Source organism: Apodemus sylvaticus, chromosome 13 (genome assembly GCF_947179515.1).
Source record: "Apodemus sylvaticus chromosome 13, mApoSyl1.1, whole genome shotgun sequence".
Classification (NCBI taxonomy): Eukaryota; Metazoa; Chordata; class Mammalia; order Rodentia; family Muridae; genus Apodemus; species Apodemus sylvaticus.
Window position 1 is genome coordinate 21044669 of NC_067484.1, and position 27993 is coordinate 21072661.

The 27993-nt window shown below is 49.0% G+C and overlaps 1 protein-coding gene across 2 annotated transcripts in view; it reads right to left on the bottom strand.

Annotated features, from left to right (window-relative positions):
- The window catches only part of Zbtb7c (zinc finger and BTB domain containing 7C), a 332122-nt gene that overhangs the window by 127747 nt on the left and 176382 nt on the right, over nt 1-27993 (bottom strand). For both annotated transcript variants that reach the window (XM_052155626.1, XM_052155627.1), the window contains one exon: nt 6592-6653. The gene's annotated coding sequence lies outside the window, so the exon portion shown is untranslated. The remainder of the gene's footprint in view (nt 1-6591; nt 6654-27993) is intronic.

Below are 27993 nucleotides of genomic sequence, written 5' to 3' on the forward strand. Positions count from 1 at the left end.
AAGGATCCAACGAGGCACTCCAGCCTGCGTTCATTCAGACTCCACTGCTCCTCTCCCAAGACCCTTTGCACAGGCGCCGTTGCTCCTAAGTTTCTTGCCAAAAAGACGTGAGCAGTATAGTCTATAGCAAACAGGTTTGCTTGCCTTTCTGCCTCTCTCTTGGGTCCTGGAATTCCCCTGGAGGCCTTTAAATGGGTCCTCAGGCCAGGCTCACCCTGATGAGGCCTCTGGGTATAGTGTCTTCCTTGGCCCATCATTTTGGGGCAGGTGTGCTGGGCTGTTTTCCATTTGTCCTCCAATCCTGCTTGTCACCCTCCTCAAGCAGACACTTTGCCCCAAAAGCTATAGCGCAGGCCTGGGCTTCCTGTTCGGCAATGAGGAAGAAAGGAGTAGGGACTAGAGATGCGGTGGGTAGAGGTCAGGATGTTTGAAGCCTTGTCTCCCTTTTCTCAGACTATCAGTGTCCTTGGATCAGACACCACAGCCCAGAAAAGGAGGCCCCTCCTCAGACCCTCCCCGACTCTCCTGGCAGTAGGCCTCTCCCCATTTACCTCTTCTGTTCCAGGAGAGACAGCATCCCATGTTAACAGCTTTGGTCTGCAATGGGTCTCATGAATCCTTCCACACCTTGCCCTGGCCTCTGACCTCAACTCCTTTCCTAGGGCTGACTCTAAGCATGCCACCAATTTCCCGATGCCCTGACACAGGCAGACACCCGTGGATGTGTGGCTCTTTCCTCAGGAGTGTGTGGGCATCTGTGTGGCATCCTGGTAAGGGGGCCCACCTGGAAGACAGGCGTGTGCTCCCCAACAATTGCCAGGGCTGCCATTCCAGGCCTCCCTCAGAGGAACGAGCGTTGCTTTCCAACTTCATCTTTTTTGTGACTTGCATGTTCACGGAGAAGCAATACAAGGAATTACAGAGGGGGAGTTGGTAGAAGAATGCCTTCCTTCTGGGCTAAATCCTTCACTGGGAATGCTTTAGGAGTCTTACTGGAGGAGGAGGGGTGGGGGGGCATGTGACTGAGCATGTTCTTCAAAATTGGTTCTGAGAGACACTTGGGGCTTCTTCTTATTCATTCTATTAAAATCAGGATATTAGCTAATGCCTGTCGTGTCCTTAGAGTGGGCCTGGCAACTCTTCTGATTCATTGTCTGCTTGAAAGTAAAGAAGAAGGCCTTTGATGTGATCCCTCTGTCCAGTCCGGTCTGCCTCCTGCCCTGCCAGAGACACTGTCAGCTCCAGGACAAAGCGGTGGAGCTAATAGCAATGCCCCCCTGTGCCAGGCCTCACCAGTGGCCTCGACCTTGTTTGCTGCACTCGGGGTAGCAAGGGAGCAGACAGGACGGGCTCTTCCAGTCCGGGGAGGGTGAACCCCATATCCGAGGCAGTGATTTGGAGAAGACCAGAAACCTTGCTTAAACCTTGGGCAGTGTTCTGATTCTCCTTTGCAGCCCCATCTCTGGGAGGAAAGGTATAATACAAATAAACTCCAGTCCAGTGGGAAAGAATCCGTACTCGGCATCTGGAGTCCTGGCATCACCAGTGACAGGATGACTGTGAGGCCTTGGCCAGTGAAGTGCTTTGCTGTTCCTGTGGAGGGACTAGTGGCTTCTAGCTGACGAAGGTTCCTCGTGTGAGGATGGCTGAACAGGCAAGGCTTATTCCAGGTGTCCCAGGTCACAGACTAGACACATGCATCGGGGTGTGGGGTTTACAGTGAGTTGAAGAGCAAGAGTTCTCACGGGGCTGCCCATGGTTGGTGGAGGTGGGATTCCCGGGGTCAGGCTGGTGGGCCCAGGATTGCTTCTCAGAGGAGGTGGGATGGACCAGGGGGCAAGGAGAGACAGGTGGGGACAGTGAAGACAGAAAAGCACAGGAAGGGTGGCAGGAGCAGAGTGAGGGTCAAGAAAGGTCAGAGGTCAGGCTGGAAGGATCTGACTACAAGCCGGGGCACTCTCTTCTCCCTTTGTCTCCCTGGGCAACCTCCAGTCCTTATTAATCTCCCAAGACCGGTCTTGTTGATCAATGTTGATTTCTCCCGCACACCTGTTCCTGTTTCAGATGAAAATGGATTATGAAATCATTCCATTCGGCTGGTGATTACCATGGCAATCAGGCATGCTCGCTGACAGACCAGCACTTCTCCTGAAGACAAGATTCTGCTGATAGCAGCTTTCATGTCACTTACACCTGGCTGGGGAGGGAGGGCCAAGAAGGGACACAGGGTGAGTCTGGAGGACTGTGTCCTCTCCTAGGAGGCCCAGGCAGGTAGCACAACCCCAAGGGCTTGGGGGAGGGGAGTCTCTTCAGGGAGATAGGGGGTTGGGTCAGACCGTGGGCAAGTCAGTGGTTGGCAAACCACCTTATGTGCAGCTGAGAATAACCTGGAAAGGCACACCCTGAAGGCTGTATCTAAGCTGCCTGCGCCCACAGTTAGGCATCGTGACTACACATCACTCAACCCCTCACCCATGGCACAGGCTCCCTCTGTGGCCTCCTGGGACGCCACAGACACGGGACTGCTATTATTGCTGTTCTGAGATAGGATTAAAGTGCAGGGTTTGTTGAAAGCCGGAGTGGTTTAGAATCGTTTTGTCCTGATAATTTAAGTCTTAAAAGGCTTCAAGCAGACTACTCAGCTTCATTCAGATCCCAGTTCCCTCACTTGGTAACCTGGGGCAAGTTACGTAGCCTTTTGGTGCGCCCTTGCTATTAAAGGCAGGCACACAGCAACTTCTCACAGACACAGTTGCGCAGATCAACTATGGAAACCCATTACAACAGAACTGGTAAACAGAAACCCTCAAGATCAGACGCCGGTGTCCTGTAGTCACTTCTGCAGTGTCCTAGAGGAGGGTGCTGAGGCCAGGCTGTGTGGCCAACTGATCTAGACATCTTATTCTCTGATGTCAAGGAAGCTTCCTGTGATGCAAGAATGTATAGGCTGAACAGTGTGAGAAATGCCCCCTTGACAGCATCCACATTTGACACCCACATGGCTGGCCCTGGGACTGGCAGAGCCTCTTCAGCTAGTGGGGCAGAAAGGTAGAGGGCCCAGCCAGGAACATGGAGCATACATAAACATCCTTGCAGTTTTCTCCTGAGGTCCCCCTTGGTGCTGTCTTCCTCTGGACCAAGAGAAGCCTGAAGCCCAAGTGACCAAGAGGTGACCTGTCTCAGTGGTGGGTGAGATTGGCACTCTCTCCAGGATGTTTGTCAGTGTGTTAGACTGACCTAGGACCGACTCATTTGCCAGCTAAGTGAGGTCTAACCCACCTTCTCAAGTTGCCATCCCTTACCCCAGCTGCAGCTCTCGAGGCTTAGCGTAGGGCACAGGGCTTGGGCATGCTCCCACTCTGAAAACGTAAGAATGGGCATGCACCTTGCTGGCTGCCCCTCCCCAGTGCCATACACAAGTGTGTGAGAGGGGCTCAGCCACTGAAGAACCTTGCTCAGGCCATTCTAGGCTCCATACCATGTCTCTGTTTCCTTTAATGACGTCCGCCATTAATAGCATTGTCTCTCAATGACACAGATACTGAGCCACGCATGACACAGATACTGAGCCACGCAAAGCAGGTCAGGAGCCACCGTGGGCTCTGTACTGCCGGACCCACCAGCCCGAGGCAGTGACAGGTCATTACTCTGTGCTGTGCAAGCTGCAGTGATAAGGAAACTCCACCAATTTGATCCTTTATCTTGTTGCAGGTTGAGGGAAGATATTATTTCAATCTAGATAATGATTCAATTTCTCAGACGGAAATGAGATTTTTTTCCCCAAGTCTTCAAGGGGGTACCACCAAAATCCCTCTTGGGGCTGGAGCAGGCCATGCTTAAGTTAGAGGATTTCTTGTGATTTAGAAAATATACCGGGTGGGGAGATGTGGGAATGGATGGAGAGCAGGAAATTTGGTTGCAAGAGAGAAGTATACAGGCAATGCCAACGAGACTACGAAGTAACTACTCTGTACATTAATGAGCATTAACCCGAACCCGTAAGACTTAATTCAGAAGAGAGGTATGCAGAGTGAGCCAACAGCCTGAGATCCAGGGAAGTGCACAATAAGGGAACGCAAATTAGCCCCACGTTGGAAGGGTCATCTGGGTCTTCCATACCGGCCTGTCACATGAGGGAGATCTCCTGGGCCATTTTGCTGACAGATGGCCTCAATACCATTACAGTGTTTCCTACCACAGCGAAGGAAAGGAGCTTGCCCCATTCCCTGACCAACTGTGCCTCCAAACGGAAGTGAGATCACCTCATCCAAGGAAGTCACAGGGTGCTGACAGCGCAGATCATCTCTGCGCACTCTGGAAGCATCAGGAAGCCATTAGAGAAGATGCAAATGACGTCGGTCAGATAACACACGTGCCAACACTTCAGTGGTTTGCCCTAAATAACGAGTTTAGAGAAATACTACATTATTTTAAAGACCCGGGAATTACAAGAGCTGCAGTACAGCATTGTCAAACTGTGTTATTTGCCTTAAACAATTATTGCTCTTAGAGAGTGACTGTCAGATCAGTTGTAGAGACAGAAGAAATTCTAAGGAGTTTGGAACATCTACGATGGGTGTGCATTTGGGTCACCCACGGAGGGCTGTTTTCTCTCCAAAGAGAAGTCTCATTTCAGCTCCACCCCTTCTGGAATAGCCACAACCACTGACTCCAAGTCCCAAGAAGGTGCTATCTTTCAATATGGTATTTGAGTAACCACACTTGGGCATCTACATGGTGCTGTTGTTGGTGTGAGAAGCAGCATGCAATTGTGGGAACATTGGATGTCTCTAGCAGAATAGAGGCTTGGGGCTAGGGATTAGGAGGGGTCTTTTTTTACTGGAGACCTTCTGGTACTTTCCTGTATGTGGAACTGAGGAGACTCACTCTAGCATATGGACCTGCTGGCAGCCTGGCTCTCTGTCACATGCACCCTATCCTAGCTCAGGCTCTGCTCTCAGGACACACCAACAGGCCTTTCACCAAGAGTGGAACCCTCTCGTGCTGACAGAGTAGACCCTGGTGTCAGATGTGCACATGGCCATCTGCTTCAGGGAAGGGAGTACAGCCACCATCCTTCTTTGTCAGAAACCATTTATCTGATGCATTGCCTACGAAATCCAGAGACACAACACACTAGCCTCAGAACCCGAATCCAGACAATAGGACCGGGGAGGGGGGGAACCATGTGATCATCATTACTCTCTTTCTCCAACAGGGGTACAGGCAACCCCCAGCATGGCCTGCTTCTTAATCAAATAGAGAGATCCATTCTTCCACAGCAGATGGTTGAAGAGAACATCTTAGAAGCACCACATACTGGCTCAGTGACCCTGAGCAGATATTTTAGTCAGTCTAAGCCTTGGTTTCTTTAGTTCTAGAAGAGGAATACCTGGTAACCTTGTGAAGCTCTCAAGAGGCAAGACTGCCAACTGTGTAGAAACAGCTAATGACCTGTAAGCACTGCTTATTAGTGTTGGTATTTCAGAATAGACAGTCCCTACCCCCCCCCACTAGCTTGCATTTGTTAAATGCATAGATTTCAGTTGTCCCTAGGCCTGGGCAGCAGTGGCTCTTCAGGAGGACAAACAGGATCTTGGTGACAGCCCACTTAAAGCTTAGTGTATCCCCTGCCTGACTTCATGGGTGTTAGAGGTCTTCTGCTGTCTGCAGAAGGCTCAGTGTGTGTTTGAGGGACATGCTCTGAGACCCAGGGAAGACCCCAAGCATGGGTTTCCTGTGTGTATCTAGTGTCTATGTGCTGATTTCACGGTCAACCTCACAGTTGTCTGCACATGATGGAATAGCAGACAAACTGGGTGGAAGAAATTTACTTTTATTTATACAGGTGAGGGAGACTTTACAGCATGCTGGCTCTTTGTACTCAGACCCTTCACTGAGCCACTTTGGACCCTTAACACCTTGCCCGGCCTCACCAACTTTCCACCACCCACCAGACCCATGTCTGTGCCCTTCACACAGGCCTTAGTGTGTTCCCAGGCAAGGCCTCTGCTCTATTCCCCCACCTCCCCTGGGGCCCAGATCAAGTCTGTCCCTTCCCAGAGGGCACATCCCTGGCCACTCCCATGACTGGTGACTCTTTCTGTGCCATGGGAACCAGTGTAGGTCCATGCACCCTTCTAGAAGGTTCTTTGTCTCACACAGCTCTTCCCACACTGGCAAAAGTAGTTTGACTCACCGCTCTGGGTTGGGCCCACTGTCCTGTGGCGTGTGAGTGAATTGTTCTGATCGAGACAACCTAACAGCAAACAGAACATCACAGACACAGCCTCTCAACATTCCCAGGGTAGTCTCTTACCCCGCTTACAGATCCACAGGCAAGGAGTTCTGTCTGGGATGCACCCAGGGGTGTCCTCTAGTCAGAGGGCAGAGCAGGGTTCAGGGCATCCTCCTTCAACATGAAGTCTTATGTGCTTGGGACCAGCTCTGTCCAGTGACAGGGACCTTCCAGAAGAAGACTCCAAAGCCAATTCCACATACTCACATAGTTCCTGCCCTTACCAGGAAACCTGCCCATTTCCCAGAAGCATTGTTAAACCACAAAACTCAACGAGCAAAATTCATACTCACAAGCACCGACTCCTTAGGCTTCGATTTTAGGCCACCGGTCTTTTCGCAAACCTGCTCATTTCCTGCAAAGAGATGGAAAGGCAGAGAGAAGCACATTAGCATCTGCTCTGGGCATCCAAGCTTTCCTGGCTGGCCTCAGGCTCCACACCTTCCTCGCACTCCCCTCCCCTCCCTGGGAACACCATGTTCTGTTGGGTGGGCGCCCCCACCCCTGCAGGCCCGTGGGCTCTGCCCACGCCGCCGTCTCCTCCCGCTCCCGGCGCCCTGCCAGTCTCAGATTGACCACTGCCTCCAATTCCCTGAAGGCACTGGGCTTCTTCCCACTCCCGAGCCAGCGAGGCCTCCACTTCTGTAGCATGGGGTTGCCTAGCAACGGTGCGCGCGGGCTCAGAAGGCCCTCCTAAATTGGACCTCACAGCACAGGGCATCTCCTTGTACAGCTGCCTGCATCTTAACAATCCGCCTCTGAATAATAACACAATGGTAATTGCATTCACGGACCCCAAACTACATTTAAATAATGTTCAAGAGCTGACACAAACCAACAAAGGCCAGAAAATGCATCGGGGAGGTTGACTGCGAGGCCACACAGGGATGCTCTGCTGTGGGAGGGAGTTGACACCAAAGACTTGAGTTAATGACAATGTCGCCCCGAACTGTGAATTCTCCTGCTTCTGCCCGAACATGTCACCACTGTAATGTGTTGTAATGTAAGTTTGAGCAATTAACTCGAGGAAGTAGGGATGCCTCAAGACAGGGTGCCCTCTAGTTCTGCTGACTTGTATCTCAATTTTGGGGGAAGAGGAGAGGGAAGATTTCACAGGAAAGAAAGCTTGAAAGTAAACTTCTTTAGCTTTAGCTTTTCCAAATGCCTACTACCTATCTACCTTCCCTTCTTCCTTCCCTCCCTCCCTCCCTCCCTCCCTCTCTCCCTCCCTCCCTCCCTCCCTCCCTCCCTCCCTCCCTCCCTCCCTCCCTCCCTTCCTTCCTTCCTTCCTTCCTTCCTTCCTTCCTTCCTTCCTTCCTCATTCTATCCCCAGTTAGCTTAGAACTCATTATGCAGATTAGGCTGACCTCAAACTCATCGGAACACCCCCCTCTCCCTCTGCCTCTGCCTCTGCCTCTGTGGTGCTAAGACCACACCATGCCATGCTTTACAAAGAAAGGGAAGAACTTGGTAAGCCAGAGAAGAAGGCACATACCATGAACTGATGCATTTCAGGAAGGAAAGTGAAGGCCCTTATAAAGGCACAGCAGCAGGGCAGGTTGACCGTGTCAATGCCTCAAACCCCATAAGACATTCATATCTGTGTAGCCATGTTCATAACAGTCTCATTTCCAGTAGACAAAGGCAGAAGCAGCTCAAGTCTCTTAACAGTCATTGAGTGAATAATCAAATGTGGTAGGTACAGTCACATGATGGAAAATCATTTACTCTTCAAAAAGAAGGAAATCCTGATATATCTATACTGGGCACGACTCTCAAGTCCATATTAAGTAAAAGTAACCAGTAATAGAAAGACCACTTCCACGTGTTCCCCCTTACTTGAGAAGTCTAGGGTAGTTATATCTATAGAGACAGGAAGTACAGGGCAGGAGCTGGGGGTGGGGGTTGGGTGGGGGTGTGAGGGTGGGGGTGTTGGGGTGTTGGTGTTTTATGAACACAGATGGAGAAGAGGAGAGGACTCTGGAATGAGTGCTGGGTATGACTTACACAGCACCAGGCCAAACTTAATGCCATGGAATTGCATACTGAAAAGTGGTTAAATTATATATGTGTGTGTGTGTGTGTATGTGTGTGTATACACATACATACATACACACATATAACTTCAGTTTTTTTGTTTTTTTTTAATTGATATATTTTTTATTTACATTTCAAATGATTTCCCCTTTTCTGGGTCCCCACTCCCCGCCAAGTCCCATAAGCCCTCTTCCCTCCCCGTTCCTCCATCCACCCCTTCCCACTTCCCTGTTCTGGAATTCCCCTATACTCTTGCACTGAGTCTTTCCAGAACCAGGGGCCACTCCTCCATTCTCTTTGGACATCATTTAATTTGTGGATTATGTCTTGGGTATTCAAAGTTTCTAGGCTAATATCCACTTATCAGTTTTTAAAAATCCATTTGTAATACTGGTGCAAGGCTCACTAGGCTCTACAAGACTCAAGTCCAACTTCATCTTGGAACCCAGAGTGGCCCATGCCATTCCCGAGCTTGAACAGGTAGTTGTCACCAGGACTAAAGCCCCACTGCTCAGGGCAGCTGACAAGCTTGGGCCTGTGCCATGTGGCTCCACACAGGCCTCCTTGCCAAGAGGCAAGGTTCGGTTCTCATCTGCCTACAGCATCTGCTTTCCTCTGGGGACAGCGTCATCCCGTCCCCGTCTTCGGCCGGCTCCCCCCAGTCACACAAGCTGCAGTGCATTTCCCCTGTGCCTGCCTGTGCCTTGGAGGATTCTCCCAGGCTCCCATCAAATCCCACATCCCTCAGGAGCCTTCCAGATTCCAGACCTCTTCCAATGTTGCTCTTTGAAAATACTGTAGCCTGCAATGACCAGATTAGACTTGCTTCGCATTCTAGTCTGAGTGGTGGTGCCCCTCCCAGTGAAGCCTGGACAAAAGACAAGAACCTGTGCCTGCCTCAGCTCCACTGGGATCCCCTGCCTCCCTGTCAGGGAGTACCTAGCATGAGGCAGGTCTAGAGGCTGCGCTGCGGAAGCCTGGACTTGGGCCTTCAGGTAGAACCTGCCAGCGGCTGCTCCCAGTTGCCTGCAGTTGGGTATTTACAGGCCTGATTAATTTGGAAGGGTCATTACAGCTAATGGCTTCTGCAAGTAAGAATGAATAAACAGCACAGGTAATTTTTTTCAGTGTCCTAGATTTTTTTCTTGGAATGTGCTTTAAGTCTTAAAAAAAGTGTTATAAGAAAAGGAAGAAATGATGATGAGGAGGAGGAAGGGATGAGAAGAGGGGGAGGAGGGTGAAGGAAGAGAAGGAGTAGGGGGAGGAAGAAGAGGAGGAAGAGGAAGGAGAAGAGGAGGAGGAAAAAGAAAAGATTATAAGCCCGGGGCATGGGAGGAGTCAACAGCTGCTAGGACAAGTTTCCTCCATCTCCCCGCTGACAATGGGCCATGATCTGGAAGGTCCTTCCAACCCAAACAGATAATAAAATTATGGTTGGATATGCGGATGAGGACGGTGATCAGTAACCTTCCAGGTTTACTTGCTCCCCTCCACCACCTTCCTGGTACTAGGTACCACTATCTGGGACAAGGTGCCAGCCATGCCCCTCCTTGGACAAGACAAGATTTGCAGTCACTCCGCTGTCTTCCCGGACACTGACCCTGGAGCTTTCAAACATATGACCTGGCTCTCCTGGCTCTCAGCTGATCATTAAAGTCCTCCAGACTAATGGCTTGTTTTCCTGAATCTCCAGGAATGGCTGGAAACAGGCCAAAGGGCATCGTCTAGGCTCCGACTCTCCAGACCTTGGCTCTGTGACCAGAGGCCCTGTCTGTCAAGGCTGGCTGCTGCAGGACAGATGCCCCCGGCTCTCCCAGACAGGCTAGATTAAATGGAAGTGTTGTCCACAGAACAGAGAGCTCTGGCTCCAGACTGCCATCCCAGGGAGACAGTCTGGGCTCACGACTGTGGTGTCCCCTCATAACCATGTTTCCTGGTCACAGTGTCGCTTCCCTCTGCCTTGGTGCAAACAGACAAGTGAAGGCAGGGTGCAAACACGCAGGTTCTGGAACACTGGTGGCATTCGGTGGCAATGAGATGAATTGTAAATTAAAAGTGATGGATACTGACAATTACACTAATGTCAACAATTTCCCTTAACTAACGTTTGGACAATGCTTTGTGGTTTAGTCTGGTCCTGTGTGCGTGCCTGCCATGCAGGTGGGATAGCTTCAGCCCATTTATTGAGTCCAACAGCTGCTTCCTGCTAGGGATGCAACCACGAGAAGGCAGATTCTCGCCACATTCCTCTCAGGAGGCTTCCAGACAGGGAGGGAGCTACGCTCTGAGCCGCTTGCTCAGAATCTTCCAGGTAAGGAGTGCCATGGTCTCTGCTTGTTTTATTTGCTCTTTCCAATTATTCCTGCCTCGTCCTGGAGTGAGAGGTCTAGCTCTCCTAGTGTCGTCCTGAGGGATAAACCCCTGGTCAGCATGGCATGAGGACAGAGGGCCTAGGAAGAGACAGCTGTGCCTGTCCATGGCTAGGCATGGTACAGAGCACCCAGCAGACGCAGCCTAGGCCTCCACCCTTTAGCCTATCCCGAGAAACCTGTGAGAGGCTTGGGGATAGGTGGTACAAATGTGATCTCCTGTGTCCTTAAGGAAATGGCAGAACACAGACAGTCAGCATTCGACACAAAATTGGTATTGGTTTTGGAGTCACTGTTGGATTATTTTTAGAGGAGAAAAGCCCGTACTCAGAGGACGCCCTGCAAACCCTCACTCGGCTCCTGGGAGCGCCTCACACAGGGAGGACAGATGCTCCGAGCTAGAGTTCTTTTTTTTTTTTTTTTTTTTTTATTCGATATAATTTATTTACATTTCAAATGATTTCCCCTTTTCTAGCCCCCCCACTCCCCGAAAGTCCCGCAAACCCCCTTCTCTTCCCCTGTCCTCCCACCCACCCCTTCCCACTTCCCCGTTCTGGTTTTGCTGAATACTGTTTCACTGAGTCTTTCCAGAACCAGGGGCCACTCCTCCTTTCTTCTTGTACCTCATTTGATGTGTGGATTATGTTTTGGATATTCCAGTTTTCTAGGTTAATATCCACTTATTAGTGAGTGCATACCATGATTCACCTTTTGAGTCTGGGTTACCTCACTTAGTATGATATTCTCTAGCTCCATCCATTTGCCTAAGAATTTCATAAATTCATTGTTTCTAATGGCTGAATAGTACTCCATTGTGTAGATATACCACATTTTTTGCATCCACTCTTCTGTTGAGGGATACCTGGGTTCTTTCCAGCAACAGATGGAGCTTCTTAACCGGCCTAAACAGAGAATTTGAATTTTTCTCCATCAAGATTGACTTTGCTCCCATCACAATTACATGATTATCTATCTACAACACAGGGCAGTAGTAATCCACATGAAGATTTCCTCTGGAATCTAGCATGCCTTCTGGTGAATCTTTTCCATTATCATTTAAGTAGAAATGTGTACTTATGAAATACTTGATATGCACTGATATTTCTTTTTTTTTCTTTCTTTTTTTTATTATTCGATATAATTTATTTACATTTCAAATGATTTCCCCTTTTCTAGCCCCCCCACTCCCCGAAAGTCCCGCAAGCCCCCTTCTCTTCCCCTGTCCTCCCACCCACCCCTTCCCACTTCCCCGTTCTGGTTTTGCTGAATACTGTTTCACTGAGTCTTTCCAGAACCAGGGGCCACTCCTCCTTTCTTCTTGTACCTCATTTGATGTGTGGATTATGTTTTGGGTATTCCAGTTTTCTAGGTTAATATCCACTTATTAGTGAGTGCATACCATGATTCACCTTTTGAGTCTGGGTTACCTCACTTATCATAAGCTCACAGGCACACAGTGGGTGGTGAGTTCAAGTGCAGGCCGTGTGCTAGGGATTTCCCCTTCTGTTGCTGGGCATAGGCAGTCAGGCAACGGGGACAAGGGCTCCTTGATGTGGTGGTGGAAGGTGTATAATACAGACGCACACCCTTTTGAAACAAGTGCATACTGGCAGAAGCCACCAGAAGTTCTCGCAGGGGACTGTCCCTAGAGCAGGGTCTGTTGCTCTAGAATCTGAAATCTGGTGATTTGGACTGGCCATCTGTGTAATCCTGGGCAAGTGACTTAACATCTCTGTGCACTAGATTGTTGTTAGCTATTCTCATAGTCCCTGCAAAGGCAAGCCCGGCAGTCCCATTCTCAGGCACCCACCTGAGCTGGAAACGTGCGTCCTCGTGAAGACCTTCCTGCCACTGTGTAAGCTACTTTTTTATAGCTTACGGAGACACCAAGCCATCCTCCAGTAAGAGGGTGCATAGATATGTAGTTAAGTCCAGCAGCAGGCTACTCATATTTGCTGATGAGAAATGAGCTATCAGCTGTGAGAAAACAGAGGAAGTTGATGCGCAGAGCTGAGTGGAAGGAGGGCTAAGCGGACAGGAAGGCAAAAGTGCCGCATTCACGAGAGGGAGCAACACGGAGGTGGCCCAAAGGTCCTCGGTTACTAGGGAGGGTTACTAGGGACTGGGAGAGGGAGGATGAACACACAGCACGCAGAGAGCTCTTGGGATGGCAAGACCTTTTCTGTATGTTCACATTTGTCAAAACCCAGTGATCACAATCCACTAAGAAGGACCCGACTGGGAGCTGTTAGCCCGGTGGGTGGCAGCTGAAGGCAATGGCATCTGTTCGCCCATCTTGGCAGGCCAGTGCAGTGTTGGTACTCTGGAAAGGCGTGGGGAGAGGTGAGGAGAGAGAGGCCTATGGATCCCCCCATTATTCTGTTAGTGGAGTCCTGGGATAGCACAGCAGGTGGCTGCAGAGGGAAAGCTGGGGTCTAAGCCATCCCTCTAGTGCGAGACTGGCTTGTTCCTTCTGAATCGATGAGGAGAAGAGGAGTTGAGCATGGCCCACTCAGGCAACCAAATCCTCCTTTTCTGTACCTGCTTTGGGGGACAATGGCTCCCGAGAAGTCTGAGTCTCAGTGGCCTCGCCTGGAATATTAAAATAGCCCTAAGAAGGGACAGCTCAGCCCAGAGCTAGACTGACCTGGGAGACTGGATGGGAGTGGAGACTGGGGGAGCGGGGCAGCCTGTCAAAGGAACAAAGGCATAGTCTGTGGTCAGAGGGCCTCTCCATGGTCAGGCTGCCACACCCTGCTTCCTGTTCAGTCACACACACACACACACACACACACACACACACAGCATTTTTTTCTGGCCTAAGAAGGTGGCCTTAGAGGGTTGTGTTCCTGGGTAAATCTGAGTCCCAGCAGATATAGCCTGGGGCTGCAGAGAGAAGTTAGGCCATTCAGACCTTCGCATACGCCCACACATCCCCCAGCAGAAAGCAAAGGATAGTCAGTGTTAACACTGGGCAGCAGTTTGAGTTTGGAAAAGGGTTCTCATGATACAAAGAAAAGAAGCAGAGTGGCAATGCCTTGTGTCTCCTGGATATCTCCACGTCTGTCCTTCCAGACCCACTGCACAGAAAACTTGAACATCCCAGCAGGCTCTCTGTGCCTAAGTCCAGCTCTGCAGGAAATGGTGGCTATGACCATGGCTGTGGGGTCCCCTGGTGGACCCTGGCCATGACTATGGTCTATGACTGTGGGGTCCTCTGGTGGGCCCTGCCAGGTTCTGTGACCTTGGGACTACTGAGGCAGGCATCAGGTTGGGGTGATGGTGGTGGGGTCCTCTGAGTTCAGTCAGCACAAGACATCTGGGTGATCTGGGTGCCAGCTGCTCTGGCTTGGGTGAGTTCTCTGCCCTTTTAATCTTTGTCTTATTGCCTAGGGCCCGAGTCCTGTTACTCGTTCCCCCGTCTCAACCTTTCTCCAGAAAGTTCTAGTTCTACCTGATGTCCAGTGTGACAACTAAAGTTCTACCTGGTGTCCCAAGCATTCTTTCTCTCAGAACAAAAGCATCCTTTCAGGTTAAAAAGAAAGCAGTGCTCCCTGAGCTCTGAGCTTTAGACCCATCACAGAAAGACACACCTGGGGCACAGACCTGAGTAGAGGGGGTGGGGCTTCTCCCTCTGAGGGGCTGACGTGTTGCTGAGAGATGGGAGCTTTGAAGTGCCCACCTCTCTTGTCTCCTCAGAACTTGATCCCACCCAACATGCAGTGCAGTCCCTGAAGGGGATCACAGATGCACACAGCAGGCCACTTCTCTGAGGGCAAGGGGACACTCCCACCCAGGGCAGCAGGTAAAAAGTGAGTTAGCTATGCCAACCACACTTGCAGCCCCCACCAAACTCTTGGGTTTGGGAAAGTTTCCAGGGCTCTTCCCGGAACAGCTATGCTGTCCTCTGTACAGAAGATGAAGAGTCATCAGAAACTATGCTGAGGCGGTCACCAGTGTCCTCATTGGCCCAGCCGGGCAATGCCCTGCCTCAGCATACTCCCTAATGCTACCTCCTACAGGACACATGCCTGCACACACTTCTAGAATGCTCCGTGATCACTCTTTGTCTCATGAGCTTGGGTTTCTCACAGATGTGGCCATCCTTACAGCAAGAGGAAGAAGCCTGCCGGTTGTCACTGACCTCAGGAATGCTTGTCCCTGCCTTCCCCACGCTGAGCTTTTGAGACAACAGATGGGCTGCAGGGGGTGGGGAGGATCCAGAGGGTGGGTGAAGGAGAGCTGCAGAGTGTAGCCACAGCCAAGAGCATGGGTCACCAGGTCTCGGAGGAGCAGAGCACACGAGTGTGTAGAGGAAACGCAGGCTTGGATTCCAAGCAAAGACAGAGCCGGGCAGCTTTGAGGTCACCCTCCCGCTGCTGCTGCAGTCTGGGGAAGGATGATGTAGGGATGACCCCAGAGAAAGCCCTAGCAGGCCTACAGACCTGAGGGAGGCTGGAGCCAGCTCCATTTCCTGTTTCCCTGTGTCTGCTTCCATTTTGGTCAGGAACCAGAGAACCTAGCTAAGTACACAGGGTTCAGAGGAGGTTTATGCATCCCAGGCTGAACCAAAGGAGCAAAAAGATGGCCTCTCAGAGGAATACCAATGGCTGACTGATACAGCTAGCTAGTCGCCTGAAGTGTCTTCACACCTATCCCAACCAGGGTACTATGTAACCAACAACAAGCTCTCCAGGCTGGTGGTGCCTCTTATTAACTCTGTGTCTCCTGGATTGCACCATGCCTGTCGTCTTTTATGTAAGTGACACCTAGACAACATTGCTTACAGTTTATGACTCCGGTGTTTTATTTTCCAGTGAACCAAATATTCTTGCAAAGTACTTGTCGCCTATGCTGGAGTGCAGTGCAGCCGGCAGAGTGTTTGCCCAGCACGCACAAGGGCTTGGGTTCAAGCCTTAGCACCCGGTAAAGTGAGTGTGATAGCTCATGTCTGTAACCCCAGCATGTGGGAGTGACAATGAAGATCAGAAGTTCAAAGTCATCCTCAGTTACAGCGAAAGTTTGAGGCTGGCCAGGGCTACATGTGAACCAGTCACATGACAAACAAAACTAAAACGTTTTTTAATGGTTCCCCAAGCTCTCACTGTTTTACCTCTGTGTAACTCAACAATATGTATATTTTTTAAATTACCAGCTTTTTGTTTCATTCTTTTCAAAGCTTCAGTCCGATTTTCACAGAAGCAACTTTTCCTTTTCTTTTGCAGCAGGATTTAAGTGATTTGTATACTATTTAATTAAATTGCATAATTACAATAGCAAGTTTCACTGACATAAACAGGTTTGGGCGTGAAGCCAGCTGTTCCAGGGAAGCACTGGGCTCAGCTGCTGGGAGCAGATGTGGGGAGGTTTTGGAGAGCTGCCTGCCTGCTCTGAGTGCTCCTCCAGCTGAAGCTATCAGTCACAGGGAATGGGGGACATTGGTAGATCTGGCAAGGTGGTTTGTCGCAGCCAAGATGGAGGCTAACTCTCCAGGGCTTAAGGAGCCGTCGCTGAGCCTTCCCAGCCCGTGGAAGCCTCTCTCACCTCCACCTGTACTTGCTGACTCTCCACATGCACTTTGCCTAGCTCTGCTATACAGCAAATCCATTCCCAGGAAGCTGTCTGTGTGCGACTTTCCAATGAACGCTACAGTGTCAGTGACAAATGACAGCCCAGTGCAGCCTTCTCTTGAACCAGTGGTGAGTCCTCTTCTGGAGGACTCACCACTCATATCCTTCCAGGCATTATCAGTAAGAAGTTGGGATCGGGGTCAGCTATAAGCCCTTCAGGCTTACCATCTAGATGCCCAGCATACAAATCTCCCAAGATGCCACTGTGGGCTCCTCTGGGGTCTTCAATTTTCAAATTCCTGTTTACTATAGGATACTTTGCTTCCTAACCCCGTCAGAGTCATTTTCTTCATATGAGTTTCCTTCCTTACCACACGGGCCACACAATCAGTATAACTGCCATCTAACCAGCCACTGCTGCCAGGCACCTGCAGCTCCCAGGAGAGGGAAATGTCCCCCAGGAGAACACGTCCACACTGGATTTGATAATTTAAGCCACCTACCATTCCTCTTCCTTTCCTCTTGATAAAAGAATTGTAATTTCCTTCTAGGTTAATTTGCTACATGCCCTCAGAGCCAATGAGGGTGGGTCATGGTTTAATTTGAGCCAATCAGTTTATCTCAGTTTTATCGTGAGATTCAAAGAGATATTTTCTGGGGGCTTCTGGAGAAGAGGCCATCACAGATAATGTGGACGGGGACCTGCAAGGTCTGGAGCTATAGCAGCCTTTTTGTTATCAGAAGGAGTCCAGAGGGCAGTTATGAGAGAACTACCAACAAAACAAACTGAAGACCTCACTCTGCCTTTGTGTTTCTCACAACCTGAGTCAGCAAAATGTGTTCCCCTATTTTAACTACTTATCATTTAAAATTCATATATATACATATATGCATATATATGAATGCTTTGAAAAATAAAAAGCAATTAAAGCTTGATAGTGAAAATATGTAGTCATTACTCTAGTTCTCCCCACACTAAACCCCAACTTCTGGAGGTGAACCTCTCTCAAATGTTTTGGCTACTTCTTGTGCTCTATGCTGGCCTGTTTCTACAGAACACGGTGCATTAGTCAGCCAGGATGCTATAACAAAATACCACACACCAGTAGCTTGGACAACAACAAAAAAAAATGTCTTTGCAGGGGTTAAATCACAGTGGGGACACAGGTCACACAGCAGGTTCCATTTTATCCACTCTTAGAGAGCATCCCTCAGTATCCCACAGTGAAAGTGGGCATTCTCTCAATTTTCTCTCTTTCCCACCTCCATCAAATAGATCCAGCCTCTGTATCTTCCCAACTTTTCCATTAACTCAACCACTGGCGTTCACAGCAGTGTACCCATGTGGGTGAGATGTATGAAAATGTTTCCTTCCTTGCAAAACTTTTACATTTTTCTCTAGCATGAAAAATGGTTCTATCAGCACCTATTTCCACAGAAGCTGCCCCGGGGGCTGGTACAATCCCTCTGGGATCAGTCAGCTCCTTTGGGATTTTCTGGAGTCCTCTAATCTGGAGTTCCCATCCTCTGCTCAGTCCTGCCTGCCTGCTGCCTTACCCCAGGCCCTGCTCGCCCACCCCCTCAGCATGAAGAAAGCGCCTACACGAAAGCCACACTCCCACAGCATATGCCCTCTGCTGCTGCCCCACTCCCCTTTTGCGCAAGGCCCAAGTGGCTGCTGTAGAGCCCACCTAATGCAGGCCCTCTCCCCACCCAGGGCTGCTGATTTGCAGGCAGCCTGTTCTCCCTATGCTGGGGGAAAGGCCTTTTGGCATGAAACCTGCCATTTTCATGGGCTCTGGCATGAGGACATGAGTGTGTCTGGTTACCACATCCCCACTCCTGTTTCCATGTACTCATCTTCCTGATGTAGCCTTAGGAAGGGGTGCTGGGGGTGCCACATTGAAGACCACACTGTCTGCAATGAACTGTTTCTCCCCTGCTCTGCCTGGTCCATTTTGGAAGGACAGGTAGCTTGGTGGCATAGCCGCCTAGGCCTTCTAGATGCCTCGTGTCTGTCCTACCCAGTGTTTGCCCATGCAGTCTAGAAGCCAGTCCTAGGGACTCTTAAAAGCTCTTGATATTTTCCTTCATGTGTGCCGTCCTTCTTCAGGGCAGGGATCCTCCAGCCGGCCCTCCTGAGCTGACTTTTTCTTAGTTTTTCTCTTCCAATCTCCACATCGGTATTGTCAACAATCTAGTACAGTCCTTCAGTCCTGACACAGACTTTTACTGCTTCTCTAATGTCTGCCGCATTGTGTGCACGTCTGTATCACCCTCCCATGGTCTTTTATAACCTTTTATAAGCTCTGGTCTCTTTCTACGGCAATATCATCTTCCCTCATCTCTGGGAAGACACCAATTACAGTTAAGAAGTTTTCCTCCAGCCTGAGCTGGCTCCAGCCTTGGAAGGTGCTCCTTCCTTGTTCATTTGCTTCACCTCCTTCTCTGCTTGTTTCTTTTCTTGTTTCCATAGTGATCACGTGGTTCTTGCCCACCAAACATGTTTAGGGATGAGACACAGAGCTCAGACCTGTATGTACCCAGGGGCTGAGGTAAGAGGGTCTCAAGTTCATGGACTATGTTTTGGAAAACTTATCAAAAAGTTAAAAAAAATAAAGAATTATTTTAAAAATGCAAAAGAAGAAATAAAAGCCCAACCACAGATTGGTGCCTATGGCCACTTCCCCACAATAAAACTAATGGTTTCCATGAGCCTTCTGGTAACTTTTGGTAGGGTTGGTCACATGCCATGCTGCCAGCTTTTGATTGGCCGCCCTGTTCTTGACACACTTCCCATTTGAAGTGCATAGGTCTCTGCTCTCCCCTGGACTCACGCTGCCTTCTATGAGACAGGAGCTTCTGGCTTACCTCACTCCAGCCCACAGCCACGTTTCTACCTGATGTGCTCCATACCCAGATTAGCCAAGTACTCTCATCAAGGACTCAGCTAAAGAGGACTACCTTGGACATGCAGTGTCTCCCAGGAAACCCTCAGATTGAGCAGGTTGGCAATGGCTGGAAAAACGTTCTTATGAAGATACAGGCAGCCCTGGTGGGCCACATCCCTTGCGTGGTCACTTTCATGCTCTCATGACAGAAATCCTACAATTCGCCGTGTAGAGGGTGTTGTGTGGCTGGTACGTGTGACAAAGAAAGCAAACCTAGCTAACAGTGGTCCACATGCCTCCAGAAGGGCACACGTGGGACATCTGACCCCACAAACCTGCGTGCGCCATCCACTCCTTGAGACTGGCTGATCACTGGCCTGCTGCTACCATTTCCTCAGGATGGGAGGGAAGGAGGGAGGGAGGGAGAGAGAGAGAGAGAGAATGAATTGTCCATCAGAAAGGAGTCTTTCAGCAAGAATTGAATCATTGTCTCTACAACCACCTCAGATAAGCATTAGATATGCCATGCCCCTGAGGAGGCGTGATCCAAAGCCACCAGCCACCTAGTCTGAGTTGAGTTCAGATTCTTTCTATACAGGAACAGTGAAAATAGAGGCTGAAGTCAGGTGTAGTGGCTACTCAGTAGGTAGCCCATGGTCCCAGCGACTCGGTAGGCGGGGGTGGGGCAGTGGTACTCTAGGTGGATTTAGGATATCTTGGCTAACATTGCAAAACTCTCTCACAGAAACTGGGTGGGGCTTCTACAAGAAAGACCCTTGTGCTCTCTGGAAAGGCAGTAGACACAATCCTAGATGCCGAGGGAACAGTATCAGTGAGTGGCCCCACGGCTGGAACAGGAGAGCCCAGAAGGCTGTATCAGGAGCCGTCTCTGCAGGCCCAGAGCAGATCCAGGGCCTGAAATGTGTGGTGCGGGCTTTCTACCTGGTAAGGCGAGCATCTCAGCACCCCAAGTCTCACTTAAGCCAAGGAGAACATTGCTATTCAAGGAGGTCAGTCAAAGCAAATGACTCCCCAGTGAGTGTCCCCTCTTCCCAGTGGCACAGATAATGTACTTGTCCTTTGAAAGCCAGACTCAGAGCACCAGAGGGTTGTCTATGTCTGAATTGGGTTTTAAATATGAGACCAATACTCTGAAGGGAGTTCCCACTCTCCTCTGAAAAAAAAAAAACAAAACAAAACCCTGAAGTGTCTAGAAACAAAGGCAGAAGGATTCCTTGCAGCCTAGTAACGCTGATAAAGGGCTTTCTGTTGTCCATGCCCACAATGACAGCCTGGCTCTGGCTTGACCTGGCCATGCTCTGGCAAGTCCCTGGAGTCCCAGTGACTCACAATTCAGATTTCCACACACCTCCTTCCGTCTGTCTCTTTGCTAGAATCCTATCCTCCTCCTACCTACGCTCCAGGTGGCCTGCCTTTTCTCAGGCCTCTCTCCCTCCATCGTGGGTGGCCCTATGCACCTTTTCCTTTAAAAATGTTGTCACGAACTATCCCAGACACATGAAAAGGCACGTACTTTAATATGACACCTTTAGACACACCACCACAGTCTAAGTGAGAGGCGGTCCTTCAATCCCAGCACCTGCCTTTTGAGACAGCACATTAGCACCCTCTGTCATTCTTCCTGGAAGGGGTTCACACAGATGAACCTACCACAGTTAAGAGAGAACTAGACTCGGCTCCTCCAATCCCCAGCCCCCACCAAGGAGCTGGGACCAGGATACTGTCTAGCCTGGGCAGAGAAGGGGCTGGGCGGAGAGTCGGTATCAGATGAGATCTGCAGTGGGGCCAGTGAGACCCTCTGTCGGACCCTCAGTGGGGGAGGTATGTCCCTCCAGGAGCCCTTTGTGACTGACCTTTGCTGTCCCAACTGTTCTTACCAAACACAGGCCTTGGAAGGGGACAGAAGGCAGGGCTGTTGACAGTGGCAACTCCCTGATCCGAGCGGACCATGACTGGCTGGATACCCTCTTGTGGCAGCAGAGTAGAGAGAAACTAGAGGCTGAATCACCGAGATGAACAGATGGCTGAAGCCAGCTGGCAGAGAAGGACCAGAGCGCCCCCTCACCTGTGCTGTGGGCAGTGAGTGAGTGGGGTCAGTGCCAGGAAAGTCCAGGCTGTCCCAGCGTGGGAAGGGCTGGCAGAACCAAATGGCTCCTACGACTCAGGGACCATGGTTCTCACAGCTCGGGGCTCTCCCTTTGTTTCAGGAGCCCACTTCTACCTTGGGGATCTCTCATTTTCCCTTTCTTAATAAACTGCTTCTATTGCTATGTATAAGCACACACATTCCCAGCGCAGTCCTTTGTCACGGAATTGCAAACCTCTGAACTCAGATCTACGGCCCAGCTTTTAGGAGAGCCCTCTGTTTCCTTTCCTTTATCTCTTCTTCAGATGGACCGAAAGCCCAACCACACTGAGACTCTGGGCTTTCTCACTGTTTGTTCTGACCTCCAGCCCTATTTTCAAAAAGGCGTGATTTTCTCTTTGTCTCCTTCCTGGCCACTGCCTACCCTGTTGCTTCTCCCCCAAACTGTAATAAAATTGTCCTCAAGCTTCTGTTTGTATCTGTTTCTAAATGATGTTATCAATAAGGCTAAGAACTCAAAAGAGAACCTGGTTTCCCACAACACTCTCACCTGCAGCCTGGAACCCAGAAGACCAAGGGTATTCAATGCCTGGAGTCCCATGGCGCTGGCACCTACGTCTCAAGTCAGAGGAGGAAGTTCAGGGCTAGGATGACTCCTACCTTATACCCACAGGGTCCTGCAGACTATCCCTAAGTCTGGTGAAGTTTATGCCTGTTTGATCTTTTATGTTGCCAGTCCCCATCTTTACCATACCTGTCTACTACCCTTCAACAGACCGTGGAGAACTGCCGAGGACTCTGGGAAGCGGCACACCTGTCACCTCTGTCTGTGCCCAGGACACCTTTACCCAACTCCTGCCCACATTCCCCAGGCTCACATATTCCATGCTCCCAAGTTCCCAAGCACAACCTTCCCAAATATGGGCAGGAGCTGGGGACCAAATATGTGAGCCTGGGGAATGTGGGCAGGAGTTGGGTAAAGGTGTCCTGGGCACAGACAGAGGTGACAGGTGTGCTGCTTCCCAGAGTCCTCGGAAGTTCTCCACGGTCTGTTGAAGGGTAGTAGACAGGTATGGTAAAGATGGGGACTGGCAACATAAAAGATCAAACAGGCATAAACTTCACCAGACTTAGGGATAGTCTGCAGGACCCTGTGGGTGTAAGGTAGGAGTTATCCTAGCCCTGAACTTCCTCTTCTGACTTGAGACGTAGGTGCCAGCACCATGGGACTCCAGGCATTGAATACCCTTGGTCTTCTGGGTTCCAGGCTGCAGCTGAGAGTGCTGATGTCGGATTCCAGGTGCAGTCCTTGAAGCATAGTTCTCATCCCAACACCAGAGGAGCTCTCTGCTTCTTGGTTGGTGTCATGTGAGAAGCTGCTCTGATACGCTCTGATGACCGTGCGCTGAATGACTCCAGCTGTGTGCCTTCCCTGCCATGACAGGCCATAGGCCACAGCATTCAGCCAGAATTCATTTCTCCTTCCTTATATGGCTTTTGTCAAGGATCTCGTCATAGCAATAAGGACAATAAGTAATACAAGTAGTGACAAACATGTGGAAGATAGAATGAATATATATACATATATATATGTATATACATATATATATATATATAACTTTTTATCACATTCTTTCAGAAAATACCTAAGGAATACTTCCAATGAAATATGGGCACATCCTTCACTGAGCAATGCAAAACAACACTGTGATAAATCAAAGACTTAAAGAAACAATGCAAGTACTATCTCGAGGGCTGAAGGAAGTGGTAGTGTTAATGTGTCTGTTTCCTCTGATCTGATCTACAGATTCAGTGCAGTACTTAGCAAAATCCAAGAGTTATGTGTGTGTGCGCGTGTGTGGAAGGTCTGGCGGGCGATTCTAAAACCATATGAAAGTTTAAAGGATCTAGAGCAGCTGAGATGGTGACAAACACTGCACTGGAAGACATGGAACAGCCAGAGAACAATACTTCTGCCAGAAAGCTACAGAATGAACAGAGTGAGGCGGGTTCAGGGATAAGACAAGGGGCTGATGGAAGAGGGCACAGAAATGGATATGTTCATGGCGACCTAGAATGAAGACCCCACTACCCTTCAGTGGGACGGATGGGTTGGCAGGGAACAGTGCTGAGCCTGATGGGTAACCACGTTAAAAATAAAGGTAGAGCTATACTGCATGCTAAAGAAAATTAATTTGAGAGGGAATATAAACCTAAACAGAAAAGATAAGCTGTAAGAGAAACCTCAGAGACTATGTCCCAGACCTTGAATGGGACAGAAAGTCCCTTAGCGGGACAGAAAAAGCATTAGCTATCAGTGGAAAAAAACAGATAAAGTGGACTTCATTTAAATTAAGGACGCCTGTCCATTAAAAAGCGACATTAAAAACACAAAAGAAAGCCACACAGTGAGGAAAGGTGATGATGGTAAAGAACTCATCGGATACACAGGATACACGGAGAAGGGTTTATTTAAAACCAGGGAATGCCTGAATAGACTTCTCACAGGAGAGGACAGCAGAGCGTCCCCTAAACACGCAAACACACAACTGTGCAGATGTGAAAAGGCAGAGCGAGCCACGGTGACATGTCACACTCAGGACGGAAGAGCAACACAAGATATCAAGGCTGGTGCGGATGTGCAGCACCTGAGGCTCCCAGATTCCCCGGAACCTCAATCCCAGGCTCAGTCAACACACCTACTTCAAAGCATGTTTGGCATCGCTTATAGAAGCCATACAAACTTGTGCCATATACAAATCAGCAGATCCACACCTGGTGTGATGTAACAGGAAAGATATTTATGTACACATACAGGAAAAATATCAGCATGTGTCTTCACGGAAGCTTTTGGCAAAATGGTCTCAAATGAGATGTGACCCAGATGTCCATCCATAATGGAACTAGTGAAAAAAAAAAGGAGTCATGGTCACACACCATGGATATTGTATGATATCTGCATTGTCTGCATTGTCTACAGGGTGGCTAGGTCTCCGGGTCTGTTGTCAGAGAAATTCAAAACGGATGAATATGATACGACCCCACTTAGGCCACACTGAAAACAGCAGCCATTGTCTTGTAATGAAGTCAGGAGTCCCTATGGAGAGGGGATGCAAGAGGGAGCTGTCTGGAAAAGCAAGAACAACTCAGAACATGGTCACAATCTGATTCCGAGAATGTTTAGCTATGCATAAACTCTCCATGCTATATTTAAGATATGGGCACTTTGTCAATAAGGTGTGTATGTCAGACAGTACCATGAGGAGAGACAGGATAACAGTCAGAGATAGGCTGGACAAAGACCACATAACCCTGTTCTAATGAGGGTAGACAGCAGGCCTCTGTGACCTGCTTTGTGCATAGGAGTTTCAGGGCAACAGAAACAGAATTATAGTCGTAAAACTAATGCATCAAGGGACAGCTCCCCAAATACTCTGGCACCTTCACCAGTACCCAGTCCACTTGGAGGTGATAAAGAAGAAAGAACTGTGCCCATGGGCTGTGATACTCAGCTGCCTCCATCAGACCTGACCGCCTCCATCAGACCTGACCGCAGACAGACACTGGAGACCACAGTAGTCTGCCCCTGCTTTGCATCACGTTTGGACTACTGTAGAAGAAACTAGCGAGATGAATTGTATTTCCTTCCTTTTTTAAAAACTGAGATATATCAATGTGTAAACCAGGGCCATAGTCAGATTCTCCTTATCCCCCAACAGACTGGGGCAGAGGAATCTCTCTGCTGAGCCCTGGCCTGTTTGGAAGTTTACCCAGTAAGAGCACCGTGGCTTTACAGTTCACTGAATTTGCAAGCTCCTAGACCTCTCTGCCTACTATGTGTGGCATATGCCCACTGCCCCACCAGGGCTTGGTCAGCACTTCTCATAAGCCAAGATCCCTGTCAACCTGAGCTCACCAGCCTTGTTGTAAGACCTGGAGTCACAGAAGGATCACTTCCCATGTCACTTCTGGATTTGTTCTTCCCTCATTTGATTCGTGATTTACTGATGTTTGTTTGCCTTCAGCAATCTGGCTTTCCTCTCCCACCCATGTCTTCCGTTAGGGTGGCTCTGGAGTCTGTTTGGCTCTGCTCTCCATCTGTCCTGTGAGCAGTGTTGCGGGGCTTCACGTTATACTGTTTAAAAATAAAGTCAGAAAAGTAACAACCAAATAGATGACAGCCTGCAAAAACAGCAGCTGTTGCCCATAAGGGAAGATTTAAAACATCCCCTGGATATATTTCTAGAGAGATGGATATCATGAAGCGAGGAGGAGGAGGCCTCAGCCAATGGGGATTGTTCTGCCCTCTCCCATGCAGGTGGATGCTCCAGGCACCTGTTGCTCAGGCCGCAGGCTGGAGATGAGAAAGAACAAGAGAAGAGAGGCCTTGGAGGCACCAGGCCTCTGGAGCCTCTGAGTTTTGCATTTTGAGTAGAGAGCAAATAGTCTGCAAACCAAGTCCTGATATCGGTATGGGAGGGACAAAAGTTCCGTGTGGGTTGTGCCAGTTGACTAGCTTAAAGCAGCAGAACTACCAAAATACAGTGCTGCTGGAAGCTCAAAATAACATTGTTTTAAACCTCAGTGTCACTTGTTGCTAGGACCATAATGAACTTCTTCAAACTTTAAAATGTTTGCTTTAATGGTCAAGAAAGTGAGAGGCAGATCCCCCCCCCTCCAGCTCCCAGGGACTAAACCACCAACCAAAGAGTACACATGGAAGGACCCATGGCTCCATCACATATGTAGCAAAGGATGGCCTTGCCAGACATCAATGGGAGGAGAGGCCCTTGGTTCTGGGGAGGCTGGATGCCCCAGTGTAGGGGAATGCCAGGACAGGGAGTGGGAGTGGGGGAGTGGGTGGGGGAGCACCCTCATAGAAGCAGGGAGAGGGAGGATGGGATAGGGGGTTTCCAGAGGGGAAACTAGGAAACATTTGACACATAAATAAATAAAATATCCAATAAAAAAAAGTGAGAGGCAGGCAGCTTGGAGGGCCCCATCTGTAAGCCTTGAGTTTGCGAGGCAGAGGTAGGGGGTCAGGTCAGACTGAGATACAGGAAAAAGATGCTATAAATAAACAAAGGAAGACGGCCGGAGGGATGGCCCAGTGTACAGAGCCCCTTCTCTGTAAGCATGAGTTTAGATGCCTAGCACCTGTGCAAAGAGCCAGGAACAGGCATGTAAGGGCCCACAATGCCAGCACAGTGCAGAGGGAAAACCAGGAGGATAGCAAGGGCTGGCTGGCTGGCTGCCAGTCCAGCCAGAAGTCCAAACAGCAAGTGTCAGGCTCACAGAAAGATCCTGTCTCCCAGGACTAAGGATCCGGCGAATGATAAAGCAGGTCACCCAATGTCTTTGGCTTCTACAATCCTGCACATACAACACATACATGTGCAAATACACATGCACACTGGATAAATAGTAATGCACACTGAAGTTTTTTTTTTAAGGAAAGGAAGGAGGGAGAGAAGGAAACAGCCTATGGGATAGGACACCATGAAGACAATCAGGATTCTCAGTATGGTAAAGGATTTGAGCGGTCCCTATGCACTCGATAGGATATCTAGAATCTACAACTCAGCTAATAGCATAAGAAGACACAGTAGAGAGATTGGAGCCCTCATATGCTGCTGGTGGGATGGTAAGATAGTGTGGTCACCATCATAGATAGTCTCATGGTTACCCAGTGGTGGAGTGTTGTGCCTTGTGTGTGTGAAGCCCTGGGTTAAATGCAAAGTCTTCATAGGACTCAGTGACTGAACTTCTGGGTAGATACATACACCCCCAAGGAAATTCTATGTCTGCATATAAATTTGTTTATACTTATAGCAATAATACTAAAAATGGCCAAAAAATTGGTCAATAAAATTTAAAATATTCAATGGAAATCACTTAGCCATAAAAATAAAATATGAAACGTACTACATCACAAGGTACCTGAAACATTACACAAAAGGAAAAGGCCAATCACAGAAAGCCATATGCTATATAATTCCATGTATATGGACTATCCAAATAGGCAAATATATAGAGGCAAAAAGTAAATTAAATTGTTGTCAAGGTTAGGAAACTGGAAAGTGGTCTCTACAAAGAATGGGGTATGTTTGGGGATGCCTTAAACATTCTGGAATTAGATATTGTCAGTTGTCTAACTCCATGAAAGCACTAAAAAGCCATTAAATTATATGCTTTAAGTGAGCAAATTGCACACCATGTAAACTATATCTCAACTGAGCCACTTAAGAAAACAAAAAACTAGCAGAAGATTAGATCCCCGTGGTAGAGGCTTCCTAGAATTCATGCAGTCTTGTGTTAGCTAGAAAATTAAGTAAATAGTGAGTGGGGGTGGTGGGTCATACCTATAACCCCAGCACTGGGAGACTGGAGCAAGAGAAGGACTGTGAGTTTGGGGGTAACTTGGGCTATATATATAGGCTGAGGCCCTCTCTCAACTCTCTTTCATAGAAATAAATACATTTATAAAGTTCATATATAGAGACCCCACATAATCAACTCAGTATTGAAGAAGAAAATAAAGTTATTGGCGGGCTGTAACTATCCAACCTGAAGACCTGTTCTAAAGCTACAGTATGATATTGATAACATTAAGACTGTGTGCTATTAATGAGACAGCTGAAAAATAAATAGATTAGCGGAACAGATCAGGGAGCTTAGAAACAGGCATGCATAAATGAAAACGTTCTTTGACAGAAGAGTC